At 44.0% G+C, this 16,607-nt stretch overlaps 1 long non-coding RNA gene across 1 annotated transcript; it reads right to left on the reverse strand.

Annotated features, from left to right (window-relative positions):
- Window positions 1-326: 326 nt before the first annotated feature.
- LOC115637425 lies at window positions 327-16,226 on the reverse strand. Its single transcript, XR_003997259.1, has 4 exons — window positions 16,167-16,226; window positions 12,113-12,208; window positions 8,093-8,244; window positions 327-369 (listed from the first exon to the last, which is right to left on the reverse strand). It is a non-coding gene; the product is annotated as an uncharacterized LOC115637425 (long non-coding RNA).
- Between the last annotated feature and the right edge of the window lie 381 nt (window positions 16,227-16,607).

Genomic DNA, 16,607 nt, shown 5'->3' on the forward strand with positions numbered 1-16,607 from the left:
GGGTGGTTATACAGGAGCTGCAGTGGCACTCTGTGATCCTGCTGCTGCTCCTGAAGCTCCACAGATGCCGGAGCACGTCAGTTTGATCGCGCAGCAGCCCCAGAGTTGCATCCCGCCACCGCTGATCTTCTTGCCTACACCTCTGATCTTCCTGCCACTGTCTCTCATCTCAAGCGTCCCTTCTGTCCTCACGTTCACTGGCATCTTTCCTGTAATTTGATACCACGTCCTTCCACTCATTCAGATGAGCTCTTTCATTGTGGGTCACTTCCATGATGTCCGAAAATATTTCGTCTCGTGTCTTTTTTTTCCACTGCCTTATCTGAGAGAGCCTTCGGGATGGAGTAGGGAGGCTTGAAAAATTTGCAGCTGCATGAGGGAGGGAAAAAAGGGAGAGAAGTATTTTAAAAGATACATTTTACAGAACAATGCTTATTATACTCTTTCACAGTGAACAACACTATTCACCTTACATAGCACATGTGATTTGAGTACAAGGTCGCATTTTGCATCTTAATATCAAGTGCCTGCGGCTCTGGTGTTAGAGATCTCACAGACGCAGGTCTGGGCAGCAGAATTCGGCTTGCATGCAGCCATGGTAAGCCGTTGTCTTCTGCAGCCTTCATATATCCAGCACCCTCCTTTACCAAATAGCAAGCAAAGCCCGTTCAGTGCTGCTTCTTTCCTGTTAACTTGCAGCAACAGAAACCACCCCCGCATCCAATTCTCTGGGATGATCGCTTTACTCCTCCTCCCACCGCATGGCTGGTATCATGGAAGATCACTGCTAGACACCTCCCTCCCCGCGCCCCCCCCCCACCGTGTGGCTGGTAGCAGGGAAGATCCCTGCTACCCAAATGCGAAAAAGCTCAGTGCCAATCACCCGCCCCCCTTCCCCGTTTGGCTACCTGCAAGGAAGGATTTCTTTAAAGCAACAGGCAAACAGCCCAGTAGGAATGGCCATCTCTGTCCCCTTAATTAAATTCCGGAATTTCATCCAGGTTACCATGAATGATAGCACTCTCCTGAGGATAACACAGCGAGATAAAGAACGGATGTTTCTTGAATGCCAGCAAACACCGGGACCATACGCAGCTAGGCTTTGTCATGCAATGATACCCGATTACTTGCTACATGCATGGCGTGGTCAAGTGTCCTACCATGGAGGATGGAATAAGGCTGCCCTGCCCAGAAACCTTCTGCAAAGGCTTTTGGAGTACCTCCAGGAGAGCTTCATGGAGATGTCCCTGGAGGATTTCCACTCCATCCCTAGACATGTCAACAGACTTTTCCAATAACTGTACTGGCCGCGAATGCATCCCAAGTCCTCAGGGCAAATTAATCATTAAAAAACGCTTGCTTTTAAGCTATGTTTTATATTCACAAAGGTACACTCACCAGAGGTCCCTTCCATGGCTTCATTGTGTGGGATAGTGGCTTGGGAGGGCTGGGAGGGTAATTCCATCAGGGTGAGAAAAAGCTCCTGGCTGTTGGGGAGAACGGAGTGCTGTGTGCTCTCTGCAGGCTGGTCCTCCTCTTCCTCTCCCCATACAGAGATCCGATCCAGTACCTCCCATGCTGTCCATGCTGGAGCTCTTTTTTGATTCTCAGGAGACTGCATTGTTACCTGTGCTGATGAGCTCTGCGTGGTCACCTGTGCTGGTGAGCACTCCATGCTGGCCAAACAGGAAATGAAATTCAAAAGTTCGCGGACCTTTTCCTGTCTACCTGGCCAGTGCATCCGAGTTCAGCTTGCTTTCCAGAGCGATCACAATGGTGCACTGTGGCATACTGCCCGGAGGCCAATACCGTCGATTTGTAGCCACACTAACCCTAATCCGACATGGCAATACCAATTTCAGTGTTACTCCTCTCGTCGGGGAGGAGTACAGAAACCGGTTTAAAGAGCCCTTTATATCGATATAAAGGGCCTCGTTGTGTGGATGGGTTCAGGGTTAAATCGATTTAACGCTGCTAAATTCGGTTTAAACACGCAGTGTAGACCAGGCCTAAGTCAAAAAGCCCCTAGGCATCTCCTATTGTAATGTTAACTAAAAAGGACAAAATCACATGAGATTTTTTATAGGAAACTAAATGGTATCACCCGGCCTGATCCTTATCCCATACCCCAATTAGAAGGCTTACTGGACCTATTAGGGGATACAAAATTCATAAACTCACTGGATTTAACTCGTGGGTACTGGCAAATTCCCTTAGATGCTGTTGCTCAAAGAATAATCTGCTTTTATAGTGGAATCTAGACTATATGAGTTTAAAGTTATGGCTTTTGGATTGATAAATCTGGGGGCAGCCTTTATGAGGCTTGTTAATAAGGTTCTGCAAGGGTTACAAACATTTGTCAGAGCCTTTATAGATGACTTGGCTATTTTTAGTAGCTCCTGGCAAGACCACTTAAATAATGAGGGAATTGTGTTACAAAGGCTAAGAGATGCCAACCTCAATATCAGGGTCTCCAAATGCAAGATGGGAGCTGCAGAGATATCCTATATAGGACACAAGGTGGGCAGTGGGTTGGTTCACCCTGACCCTTCAAAGGTAAAGGCCATTAGGAGCTGGCCTGCCTCTAAAACAAAGAAGCAGGTTCAATCCTTTATTGGTCTGGCCAACTATTACCCATAGGTTTGTAAAGGGGGTTAGTTACACTGTGGTCTCATAATCAACTTTACAAAAAAAGGGAAGCCAGACTGGGTGGTATGGACAGAGGCCTGTCAGAAAGTCTTCCAGAAAATAAAAGAAGCTTTGTCTAAGGAGCCTGTTTTGGTCAGCCCTGATTTCAGCAAACCATTTGTGCTGTGCACTGATGCTTCTAACATTTGGGCTGGGCGCAGTACTGATGCAAGATGGAGCCCCCGAATAAAATTATGCTGTCATTGAGAAAGAGTGTTATGTCACTGTTTGAGCTGTTAAGCAACTTAAATCTAATCTGTATAACAAAAATATTGCTGCTTTAAGCGATCATGTCCCTTTGACATGGCTGCACGGAGCTAAGGGAACCAATTCTAGATTACTTCATTGGAGTCGAGCTCTACAGGAATTTGACATGGACATAATTCACATCAAAAGAAAGAAGAATGTAATGGCTGATGATGCCTTATCAAGACTGGGGGAACCCTAAGGTCTATTCAGGTGCGTCAGTGACATCCTGTCCAACACCAGGTTTACATTGGAAGTCTGATGCTGACCGACTAGCTAAGGCCAGAGCCATAGGCCAATTCACTTCTGTGTGAATACCAAAGGACTTAAATGTATTAGCGTACATTCAGGCCAATTCATTTGTGTGTTAATAGAGATCAAAGGAGATATCAACTATATTGTTTTCACTTATCTATTACTATTATAATGTAATGGCAGGCATGTACATTATATATATCCCTGTGACTAAATTACCCATCAAAGAAATCTCGTGAAATGCTAATGAAGGGCTTAAGAACTTTAACAGAAAATAAGAACATATGAATGGCCCTACTGGATCAGACAAAACGTCCATCTATCCCAGTATCTTGTCTGCCAACAGCGGCCAATGCCAGGTGCCCCAGAGGGAATGAATAGAACAGGCAATTATCACGTGATCCATCCTCTGTCACTCACTCCAAGCTTCTGGCAAACAGAGGCTAGAGACACCATTCCTGCCTATCCTGTCTAATAGCCATTGATGGACCTATCCCTCAGGCATTTATCTAGTTCTTTTTTGAACCCTGTTATCGTCTTGGCCTTCGCAACATCCTCTGGCAAGGAGTTCCACAGGTTGACTGTGTATTGCATGAAGAAATACTTCCTTTTATTTGTTTTAAACCTGCTGCCTATTAATTTCATTTAGTGACCCCTAGTTCTTGTGTTATGAGAAGGAGTAAATAATACTTTCTACTTTCTCTAAACCAGTCATGACTTTATAGACCTCAATCATATCTCCCCTTAGTCGTCTCTTTTCCAAGCTGAAAAATCCCAACCATTCCATAACACTAATAATTTTTTTTGCCCTTTTCTGAACCTTTTCCAATTCTCATATATCTTTTTTGAGATGGGGCCACCACATCTGCACACAGTAGTCAAGATGTGGGTGTACTATGCATTTATATAGAGGCAACATGATATTTTCTGTCCTATTATCTGTTCCTTTCTTAATTATTCCCAGCATTTTGTTCTCTTTTTTTACTGCCGCTGCACATTAAGTGGATGTTTTTAGAGAACTATCCACAATGACTCCAAGATCTCTTTCTTGAGTGGTAACAGCTAATTTAGACGCCATTATTTTACACCTTTACCCTGATATAAAGTGACCCGATATAACATGAATTTGGATCTAATGGCTCCTGGGAGGGGGATGCGCACTCTGGCAGATCAAAGCAAGTTTGATATAATGTGGTTTCACCTATAACACAGTAAGATTTTTTGGCTCCCGAGGACAGCGTAATATCGGGGTAGAGATGTATATGGATAGTTGGGATTATGCTTTCCAATGTGCATTACTTTGCATTTATCAACATTAAATTTCATCTGCCATTTTGTTGCCCAGTCACGCAGTTTTAAGAGATCCTTTTGAAGCTCTTCACAGTCTTCCTGGGACTTTACTATCTTTAGTAATTTTGTATCATCTGCAAATTTTGCCACCTCACTGTTTACCACTTTTTCCAGATCGTTTATGAATATGTTGAATAGGACTGGTCCCAGAACAGACTCTCTCCATTCTGAAAACTGACCATTTTTACATACTCTTTGTTTCCTATCTTTTAACCAGTTACCAATCCATGAGAACAGCTTCCCTCTTATCGTGTGGTAGTTTACTTTGCCTAAGAGCCTTTTGGTGGGAGACGTTGTCAAAGACTTTCTGAAAATCTAAGTACACTATATCCACTGGATCCCCTTGGTCCACATGCTTGTTGACCCCCTCAAAGAATTCTAGTAGATTGGTGAGGCATGATTTTCCTTTACTAAAACCATGTTGACTCTTCCCAAACAAATTATGTTCATCTATATGTCTGACAATATTGTTCTTTATATAGTTTCAACCAGTTTGCCCGGTACTGAAGTCAGGCTTACAGGCCTGTAATTGCCGGGATCACCTCTGGAGCCCTTTTAAAAAATTGGTGTCATATTAGCTATCCTCCAGTCATCTGGTACAGAAACTGATTTAAATGATTTAAAAAATGCTTATTTCAAAGTAAGTGGTCATTGTGTGTGATGATCGAAGGCAAGGACTCTGAGTGCATTCCTCACTATCAGTCATCAAAGAAAACACCCATGTGGCTAAAGACACTAACTGCTTGCTTTTTGTGTGGAAAAGCTAAAAATATGGATTCAAGAAGAAATCCATCATCCCTGGCCTGTTTGGATTCTAACAGGGTAGAATAACTGAACAAGAAGATGGAGATTATTCTCGGCATCCCTGAAAAGACTTTTGGGAAATTTGCTGATTATTACATCTCTGCTACCATTTGGATTTACAAACATTGCTATATTTTACCTCCTTTAACCTCTCAATAACTCTCATTATTTTTTCTTAGCAAATAAACCTATAGTTATTTTACTATAGAATTGGCTGCCAGCATAGTCTTTGCTGTAAGATCTAGAGTACCAACTGATCCAGGGTAAGTGACTGGTCTCTTGGGACTGGGAGCAACCTACATGTGATGTGATTTTTGGTTTGAGTGACCTTTTTATCACAAAGTTCAGTTTGTCTGGGTGGCAAGATAGACTGGAGAGTCTGAAGGGACTGTCTATGACTTCATGGTAAGACTGGTATAGTGATCCAGGAGTTCACAGTTGTCACTGGCTTGGTGAAAACTAATTATAGAACATACAACCAGTCTGGACTTGTTTTCTGACAGTCTACTCTGATACTCGCTCATAGTGGTGAGCGCTCCAGACAGCATGAGAGCTGTGGTGGGATTTATAAACTTACCATTACAAGTGATGGTTTAAGGGGAGCTGAGGAGTCCAACTAGCCCATTCTGTACCGCCTGAGGGGTAGAGTTGCCAGTTTTGGTTAGATGTATTCCTGGTGATTTCATCATGTCACAATCTTTAATTAAAGATTAATCTTTAATTCTTAGAATCTCCAGGCCAATCCTGGAGAGCTGGCAACCCTATGGAGGGGAGGCAGGCAATCCTGGAGAGGATCCAGCTGGGTAGAACCAGACTGCATGGTTCCTATAAACGAAGTACTGTAGGGCACTAGGGAAAGACTCAGGAGACAGGTAGGTGGGTGTTTTTCTTTCTGTGGGAAAGAAACCATGGAAGTGCCTGTAGAAAGGAGCTGGTATCCTGGGACCATCCCTGAAGGGAGAGGGCAGCTGGGGAGAAGGAGACTTCTGAAACAGGCCTGGGAGGAGAAGAACGCCAGAGAAGAAGACATGAGGGTCAGTGGCTTGATAGGAGCTGGGCTTCTATGGAGAAAGACCTGGAAGGCAGCAGTTTGTAACAAAGTGAGAGAGAATTTTGCAGAGCCTGGGAAAGAGGCAAAGAGATTCTGCAAGTCTGAGCCTGGGAAGGGTGGAAGAGTTTTGAATTTGGACACTGTTACCCTGGAAGGGGCAAGTGTGACCTGTCCACCCGACTCCAATGGAGGAGGGTGAGGTAGAAGGGCTGCAAAGCTGGGGCTTGCCATGATGAGGTGTTCCATGAGGGAGTCTGACACTCCTGCTTATAAAGTACTAGAAAAACACTGTCTTGTCATTCAGATAACTCCTAAAAACTCACTCCCTCATTCAGTCTTTAATGGAAATCCACCAAAGCAAATACAACATTTAGGGCTGGTCTTCTCTACTGGGGAGATTGCTGCTTCTGCAATCGATGCAGCAGGGATCGATTTAGTGGGTCTGACGACCCGCTAAATTGATGGCAGTGCACTCTCCAGTTGATCCGGGTATTCCATCTCTCTGAGAAGAGGACTGGAAGTCCACCACAAAGCATCTCCTGTCGACGCTACACAGTGAAGACACCACAGTAAGTTGACCTAAGCTATGTAGATTCCAGCTACATTATTCACATAGCTGGAGTGGCATAACTTAGGTCGACTTACGCTGGTAGTGAAGACAAGCCCTTACATACAATATGAATGGTGCTCACAGTGCATCTTCATTTCCTCAGCTTTTGCATAAGGTCCTATATTTTAAAACACAGATCTAAATTTAGATTTCCAAGTCTGTATTAATGTACTTTTATACATGTGGGCTGATTTTCTGAGGTGCTGAGCACCCAAAGCACAACACTTACTGAATTCCCCATTAGTTGGAGTGGCTCAACATCTCTGAAAATCTGCCACATTTAGTTAGTACCTAGCTTTAGGGCCACATACTTAAAATGTTAGCCTATGTGTCCTGAAGTGTTTTGTCTGTAAAACTCCTTGGAACAGACTATGGACTAGATTTCTTAAAGGGATTTATGTGCCTAAATAATAGGTATCACACTAGGTGTCTATCTGAATCTTTAGGTGCTTAAATACCTTTTAAAAACCTGGCATTAGTCTTCATATACTAATATACACTATACAGTACCAAGCTGTGGGTGCTAAATAACATACTTGTGAATTCATGCTCTATTAGCAGTGCTTCGCAAAGCCGGCCGCAAAGCCGGTCCGCCGCTTGTTCAGGGAAAGCCCCTGGCAGTCCAGGCCGATTTGTTTACCTGCTGCTTCCACAGTTTTGGCCAATCGCGGTTTCCACTGGCCATGGTTTGCCACTCCAGGCCAATGGGGGCTGCAGGAAAGGCGGCCAGCACATCTGTCGGCCCGCACCGCTTCCCACAGCCCCCATGGGCAAACCATGACCAGTGAGAGCTGCGATTGGACAAACCTGTGATGCAACAGGTAAAGAAACCAGCCTGGACTGCCAGGGGCTTTCCCTGAACAAGCGGCGGCCCGACTTTGAGAAGTACTGCTCTACAGAACTGTTAGAAAAAACCTCTAACTTCAGTAAAACCAGGGAACTCACAATTGAGTTTCAGGCTAGGGTCACAAACATAATTTAGATTAAAATGAGTTTCATGAAACTGGAATCTGTGACACTGAGCATTAGACTCTGTCATTCTGTTCATGCTGTTGAAGTTTAAGCAAGGAATAAAAAATGTCACATACCTGGTTTACAGCTGAAGCACAGGGCAATCTATTTCATTGCTGCTTTGTAGCGCTACTGGTTTATATACTTCTCCACATCTCTGTCCCTTCTGCTCTGCTGCCACCCAATAAACATTGAACTTCCTGCATTTGTTGAGTTGGTTTTACAATCTCTTTGCATAGGGAAAACAGAGGGGAAAACACTCAATAGCACCCTTGAGTAAGCTAGTGTTGAAACACTTCCTTTTGGCTAGGACTCAGATTTTATGGAAAAACTTGGGAGAAGTGGTGCCAGTTCTTGCACAAAGCATAAATTATACAGTGTATCTTCCAAAGACATGAGGAAATATTCAGGGAACCTGTTGTACTGGAGTAAACAAAACTAAAGAGAGGTGCTATCCACAACAGCAAATCTGTGGCAAATGCTGAAGGCTCAGAAATGACATTTTCTTTTTTAAGTCCTTAGACCACTGACTAGTGTCATGTCTGTACTTAAAATGTGCACAGTTGTAGCTTAAATCAGTCTAATTATACCTGTTTAGATACTCTGTGTAAGGTCACACTGTAGTGCTTGCATTGGTGTAGCCCCTGTCACATTAGAAACCATGTGTTCACACCGCAGTGTGCAGTCTAGCTCGATCTCCCAGGATGCCTTGCACTGCTTCTAGGCTTGCTGCATTTTGGGCAATTTCCACAGCAGATATTGGGATACTTCTCAAATGGCCAAGGGAGTTGTGGGACCAGGGGTCAAACTAGCCGGTTCCTCTTGCTTAATCTCATTTGTGCCCTGCTGCCATTTTGAACACTTTCAGCATGGAGGTGGCACATACGAACACTGTGCTCCAGCCCCTTAGTAACTGTGAAAAGCAGATCCTGTCATACTGGAGAGGCCTCAATGAGGCATCCTCAGCAGCCCACTAGATCCATCAGGATTGTTACAGGAGTTGGAATGTTGGAGGACCAGGAGATGGAGTCCATGCACACATCTCTATAGTCTGTGTATCTGATGAACTCCACTCAACAGAGCACAGCTTTGGGGCCTGGCCCATGAGCACAAAATGGTGGGGTCAGGCAGTTATTTAGGTCTAAGATGACCAGCAGAGATTTCAAGATGCTGAAGGGCACTTTGCTGAGTCTGTGTGCTGAGCTCACCATAACACTACTATATACCAGAGCAGGAGGCTGAGAGGGCCCCTCAGCATGGCAATCATCATCTGGAGGCTTGCCAGCCTAGGCTGCTGTGACATTATTGATATGAACTGGGATCATATAGAACATGGTTTGCAATCAAGGTCCTGTAGTGGCACCAAATCCTATGTAAAGGGGGTCATATAAGGTATCTGAGACCAAGTAATGGATTACTGGTTATGATTATGCTGTCTGTATGTCTGTACCATTATGTAGTTGAAGTTATAAGAATTGGCTGTATACTGTCTGTATTTCAAATTGGTGCTGCAGTCCTGGGAAACACCCCAGACAAGTTGGTGTTAGCTCTGCTTAGTCTGCTTGATGGCCCATTAAGGACCATCAGCTATACAATTGACCCATTGAGAGGAGGCAGATACACCTTGTGACTCAGCAAAGTGTGCAGGGACTTGCCCATGTGGCTCCAAACTCCATTTTGCTGTAATTTTCCACAGTAAGAACAAAGAAGTGTTCTTACACCTGGAAGTGCCTATATAAGGCTGATGCCTCATCTCCATCTGGTCTTCAATCCTGCTTCCTACCTCTGGAGGGACTCTGATACAAACTGAAGCTCTACACAAAGGACTGATGACCCATCCCAGTGGGGGATGTTCTCCAGAGATTTGATTTGAACCTGCAGTTTACTCCATCACTGCTACAAGCCTGAACTAAGAACGTTGCCATCACTGTATGTAATTGATTCCATTTAACCAATTCTAGCTCTCATCTTTATCTTTTTCCCTTTATGATTAAACCTTTAGATTTTAGATTCTAAAGGATTGGCAACAGCGTGATTTTTGGGTAAGATCTGATGTGTATATTGACCTGGGTCTGGGGCTTGGTCCTTTGGGATCGAGAGAACCTTTCTCTTTTACTGGGGTGTTGGTTTTCATAACCATTCATCCCCAGGACGGATGGCTCTGGTGGTAATACTGGGAAACTGGAGTGTCTAGGAAATTGCTTGTGTGACTTGTGGTTAGCCAGTGGGGTGAAACCAAAGTCATTTTGTCTAGCTGGTTTGGTTTGCCTTAGAGGTGGAAAAACCCTAGCCTTGGGCTGTGACTGCCCTGTTCGAGCAATTGGTCCTGAATTGGCACTCTCAGTTGGGTCCCACCAGAACGGCATCGTCACAGCTGCTACTGGTCAGTGTGGAATCAGCTGGTGTTAGGAGAGCCACAGTGTGGAGTGTTGTGATGGGGGTGTGCAAGCTCCACTAAATTGTATGACAAAGGGGCAATATACAGCACGTCAGGGAAGGATTTGAACAGTTAGTGTTTCCCAGCTGTGCTGGGGCTGTTGATGGGAACCAATACCTCCCTAACATGTCTGATTTGTGCTCTGGGGCTTGTCCCAGCTTATCTTATTTCCTGGGACACTGGGGCTTGCAACACAGTCTGAACAGCACATACATTGCATTCGGTTGGTTTGACGTGATTTATTCTCGACAAATCCATGCTGACTGTTACTTATCACCTCATTATAGTCTAGGTGTTTGCAAATTGATTGCTTAATTATTTGCTCTATTATCTTTCTAGATACAGAAGTTAGACTGACTGGTATGTAAACCCCCGGGTTGTCCTTATTTGCCTTTTTGTAGATTGGCACTATATTACCCCTTTCCCAATCCTCTGGAATCTCTCCCATCTGCCATGATTTTTTGAAGATAATTGCTAATGGCTCACATATTGCCTCTATTAGTTCCTTGAATATTCTAGGATGTATTTGTTATGCTCATAAGCTGAAATCATGACTGTAGTGTGTGTACCAGGCACTTGTGGGAAGTGGTAAACTTCTTTCTCAAAGACACAGGATGTGGTGATGTCCCAGGCAGGCTCTATCAACACTGATGGGAAATCACCTATTAAGTGGCTATTCTTTGGCAATGAAAGGGGGCAGGAACAAACAAATCTGCATCTTAGCAAAGAACAGCAACCACTCTTCCACCAGATTCCATGTATCCTGGCTCTCAGCTGGAAGGAACTTTATATGAGGGGTCACTCTCAGGAAAATGCATTTCGAAGGATGATTGAACTATAAAGGTGAGGGGCAAAACACATGAAGTTCTCTCTCCCTATCCATTTTTCTTGAACCTAAGATGACAAAAGTATCCACCTCTTGCACTTTGAGAGGGATCATGATCTGAAGATTAGTCAGTAATGCTGTTAGGGCCATGTGATAAGAATTTTACCTTGAACCAAGCAGGGGCAGCCCTAGAATAGCTATCGGCAACTGGCGCCCTAGGCGAACCATGCAATTGGTGCCCCCCACCCCCAAACCCCAAGGGCAGCTCTAGGCTGAGGTTTTAGGTAAACTGGGAAACATTTTGCCTCTTTTTTCCTTTTAATGTTAAGAGTTTGTTTGTTTTTTAAACAGAGGCTTAATTATTCAGTTTGTCTGTCTGTCCAACCAATGTTTCTGTTTTTCAGAATAGATTTGTTCATGACAGCTGGTTGACATTTTAGTCCAGTTTCAAATAAAAATGCATTAAAAATGTTAATTATAATTTTTATTATTACAAATCCAAAATCATCCATTATGCTATACTGCTTCAACTGCCATTACTACCACATCCAACATGGAAAGAAATAAGAAAACTCTTCAATGAACTTTAACCTGTATTTACAGAACACTCCAAATAAAATACACTCTGTGCTCTTAAAACATGACTTTTCTTGCTTTACGGTTACCCACTTGAAGTGTGACATCATCACTTTCATAGTCTTTTAAGCATTAACACTGTTACTTTTCTTTTATGGAGGTTATTTATTACATGTGAACCTGTTATAACAAGGAAAAGTTCATAATTATACAGTCCGATAATAATGCTAAGGTTTAATAACTCTTAAAGATACTCACATTTTGGATTTATAATGCTGAAAGATGTTATTCTTTATTCTTTGGCACTAAGAAACACAATTTTTCACAGTATTCACTTGATTCTTAACCATCTACCTGAGATGTGGGTGAAAATGACAGTTTGACATGTATCAACTCGCAATATCTCCACTCACATGAATTTCCAACTATGCAATCTTGATGTATATTCGAGTTAGGTGTCACTAGCATTGCAGCCCTTGCCACTAACAGATGTTTCATTGTGGCTGAGTTATTGCTTATCAAAATTGCGGATTGGGTCATCTTGACCCTACGTCTCAAATTGAAAAAAAAAATCACTAAAATTTATTTTTCCAGTAAAAAAAGATTTGACATATTAATAAATTCTCAGAAATGTAGAGAAATGAATTATAATTCATATTCCCTCAGTACGTGCACAGGAATTGAAATAATGATGTCTTCATTATTTTATTTGTGTTTTTTTAATCTTTTAAATTTTTTTTAATTTGATTTTTTCCCTCGAATTTGGCGCCCCGTTTAACTTGGCACCCTAGGCGACCGCTTAGTTTGCCTATGTGGATGAGCCGCCCCTTGTGAAGATTAAGTATCAGGAAGCATTTTATCTTTATTTTTCTTGTAACCATTTCTGACTTTAACGCCTCATTACTTGTACTCAGTTTAAAATGATCTCTTTGTAGTTAAACGTTTTGTTCCCTAATCAAAATTAATCTAGTGTTAACTGTGTGGGAAACTCTATTTAAGGTGGCATGTTGTTGTATGATGTTCCCTTACAGAGACAATGGACCTCAAACATCTGAACTGTCCAGGACAGGGTTGGACAGTACAAAACATCTGTATACCAAATTAATGGTGTTAAATTTGCAAACCTCTCTAGCACATTACCAACAATCTAAAACCTATCTTGGAAAATGATCCCTCACTCTCACAGACCTTGGGAGGCAGGCCAGTCCTCTCTTACAGACAGGCAAATACTGAAGCAAATACTCAACAGCAACTACACACCACACCACACCACAGAAAAATTAATCCAGGAAAAAAAATCCCTGTAGCAAACCTCATTGCCTACTCTGTCCCTATAACTACTTTAGCAACACCATCAGAAGACCCAACCACATCAGCCACACCATCAAAGGCTCATTCACCTGCACGTCTACTAATGTTATATATGCCATCATGTGCCAGCAATGCCCCTCTGCCTCATGCATTGGCCAAACCAGGCAGTCCGTACGTAAAAGAATAAGTGGACACAAATTGGATATCAGGAACGCTAACATACAAAAGCCCGTAGGTGAACACTTCAATTTTCCTGGACATTCTATAACAGATTTAAAAATTACTATTATTGAACAAAAAAACTGAAGAAACAGACTTCAAAGAGAAATAGCAGAATTAAATTTAATTTGCAAATTTAACACCATTAATTTGGGCTTGAACAGGGACTGGGAGTGGCTGGCTCATTATAAAAGCAGCTTTGCCTCTCCTGGAATTGACACCTCCTCATCTATTATTGGGAGTGGACCACATCCACCCTGACTGAATTGGCCCTGTCAGCACTGGATCTCCACTTGTGAGGTAACTCCCTTTTCCTCATGTGTCATTATATAATGCCTGCATCTGTAATTTTCACTGAGGGGTCCAGTGGCTGTGCGAATTGAAGGGAGATAACCTGCCAGTCTTGCAGGTGGAGATAGGGTGACCAGATGTCTCAATTTCATAGGGACAGTCCTGATTTTGGGGGGATTTGTCTTATATAGGTACCTACTATCCCCCACCCCCCGTCCTGATTTTTCACACTTTCACACTTTGGTCACCCTATGTGGAGAGCTATCTGTTGCACAGATTAGTGCCGTAGCGAACAGTCTTCAGTACTGATCCGCCCATGACCCCACACTCATACTGAAAGGCACATCACTTGGTGTATTTAGCTGTGAGAGAGAAGAGAACTGATTAGGAGGGAGAGCTTCGAGGGCTGTCTAACTGGGCATATGTAGGAGAGGGTCAACAGTTTATTGGGGATGACTCCCCTAGCTTACCACCCAGTACAGCAGAATATGAGAGAAAGAGGCCAGGGCTGGGAAGTGGCAGAACATGGGTGCCATTGGTTTAGTAGGGTGGAAGGGAAAGGAAACTTGAACATGTACTGGGGCATCTCCATCCCACTTTCCCCTCTTTGTTTCCTTCCTCTGTTCTCCCTGCACCCCAGTTCTCTGCTCCCTTTTTATTCTTCCTTGCTGCTCTTCACTTTTCCCTAATTCTCTGTTTCTCCCCTCTCTCTTTTTTTCTCTCTCCTAGTTCTTTCCCATTTTCTGGATTTACATTTATTCTCCTGCCACTTCTTCCATTTTTTCTTCCCTCTTCCTTTTTTGCTTTCTCTCCCTGTTTCACCTCTGTGCACTACATTGCCTTCTGTGGCCCCCAGTTGCAGACAGGGTCACTGGAATGGCCATACTGGACCAGACCTGTGGTCCACCTAGTCCAACAACCTCTCTCTGACAGTGGCCAGCTCGAAGGGACTTAGAGAAAGGTGCAAGAAGCCTTGGAACTATGCGTATAGGGGATAATCTGCCTTTACATTGGGTCTCATCCTGATCTCTCATAGTTGGAGACTTATTTAATGTCCACAAAAATGTATCATAACTAATCATGAAACTGGATATTCATATACATGCCCAGTCCTGTTCTGAATGCTGTTGCTCTTGGCCTGGATGACTTGTTGTGGCAATGAGTTCCACAATGTAAAATTCCACGTTGTCTGAAAAAATACTTCCATTTACCAGTTTTTGAATATGCAAACTTCTAATTACATCAGATGTCCTCTTGCTCATCTGTGATGAGACAGAGTGAACAGAAGCACCCACTGTACCTTTTCTAGACCATTCATTATTGTATCGACTTTTAATGTCCCCTCTTATTTGCCTCCTTTCAAAGGTGTAACAATACCAACCTTTTCAGTCTCTCCATGAGTTTTTTCTAGACCCTTCCTCATATTTGTTGGGGAACTGCAGCCAATGGGAGCTGTGGGGGCAGTGCCTCTGGATGGGGGCAGCGCACAGAGCCTCCCTGACTCCTCCGCCTAGAAGCCAGACCCATTGCAGCTTCCCAGGAGCTGCCTGATGTTAGCGCTGCCAGAAGACCAAACCCCAACTGCCCTCCTGCATCCAACCTCCCTCCTGCAGCCTGCACCCCAACCTGCTGCCCCCTCCTTGAGTCCGCTCCCACTCACAAACTCCCTCCAAGAACCCACACCCCTGCCCCAGCCTGGAGCCCCCTCCCAAACTCTGAACCCCTCTGCTCCAGCTCAGAGCACCTTCCTGCACCCCAAACTCCTCATCCATGGCCCCACCCCAGAGCCCACATGCCCAGCCAGAGCCCTCACCCCCTGCACTCCAAATCCCCCTGCCCCCGCCCAGAGCCCCCTCATGCACCCCAAGCCCCTTACCCCTGACACCATACCAGAGCCTGCACCCCCAGCTGAACCCATCACCCCCTCCCACACCCAACCTCCTGCTCCAGCCTGGAACCCCCTCCCACACCCTGAACCATTCATTTCTGGCCTCACCCCAGAGCCCACATCCCCTGCCAGAGCCCTCACTACCTCCCACGCCCCAACCCCTTGCGCCAGCACCAGTAAAATCAGGGAGCACACAATAATCAACCATCAGGTTGAGGTCACAAACACCACTTAAATTAAAGAGCTTTTATGAATGTGGACTTTGTAAAACAGGATTAGGTTTGGAGTCTCTATGAGTATGTCTACACAGGGATAGAAGACCTGTGGTATGGCTGAGTCTGGTCCAGGTCAGCTAACTCAGGCTTGCAGGGCTCAGGCAGCAGGGCTAAAAATTGTTTGTGCCTTCTGCCTTTGCAGGGTCCCAGATCTCATGCTCCAGCCCAAGCCTGAATGTCTACACAGCACTTTTTAGCCCCACAGCACAAACCCCATGAACCAGAGTCAGCTTGGGCAGCTGCAGATTTTTCATCCCTGTGTAGATGTATCTTATTCTCTAGTCTCTCCCCTCTGTAAATTTCAATGAGGAAAGAGATTTGTATTTACTGGGTTTGTAGAGGAAGTACAGGAGGATCTTTTCATTGCTGCTCTCTGTGCTGCTGTTTTATATACTTTACGCGTGACCCTTTCCCCCTCCCTTCTACTTCCTTCTCAAGACAGGTAGAAATTCCCTTCATTGTTGCCTTTGGTTTATAATATTTTTTTTTCTTGTGTCATGTGGAAAATGGGTGAACAGCCCAGAATCTGCCTACTGGGAAAACACGTATTTCTAGTTTGTTGGGACACTGAGTGTATGGGAGAAGTTAGAAAAATCAGTGCCATCTCTTACACTGTCATGTACTGTGCATCTATGGCAGGGAGGAGAAAATCTTCGGCGCACATAGCATGGAGGGGTAAAGAAGAATAAAGTGTGGTACTACATGCCACAGCAAATATGTGCCACAAGCAGCGAAAGGCCCCAAACTGCTTCTTATTTTAACCCTCTGA

Source organism: Gopherus evgoodei, chromosome 1, assembly GCF_007399415.2.
Source record: "Gopherus evgoodei ecotype Sinaloan lineage chromosome 1, rGopEvg1_v1.p, whole genome shotgun sequence".
NCBI classification, from domain to species: domain Eukaryota; kingdom Metazoa; phylum Chordata; order Testudines; family Testudinidae; genus Gopherus; species Gopherus evgoodei.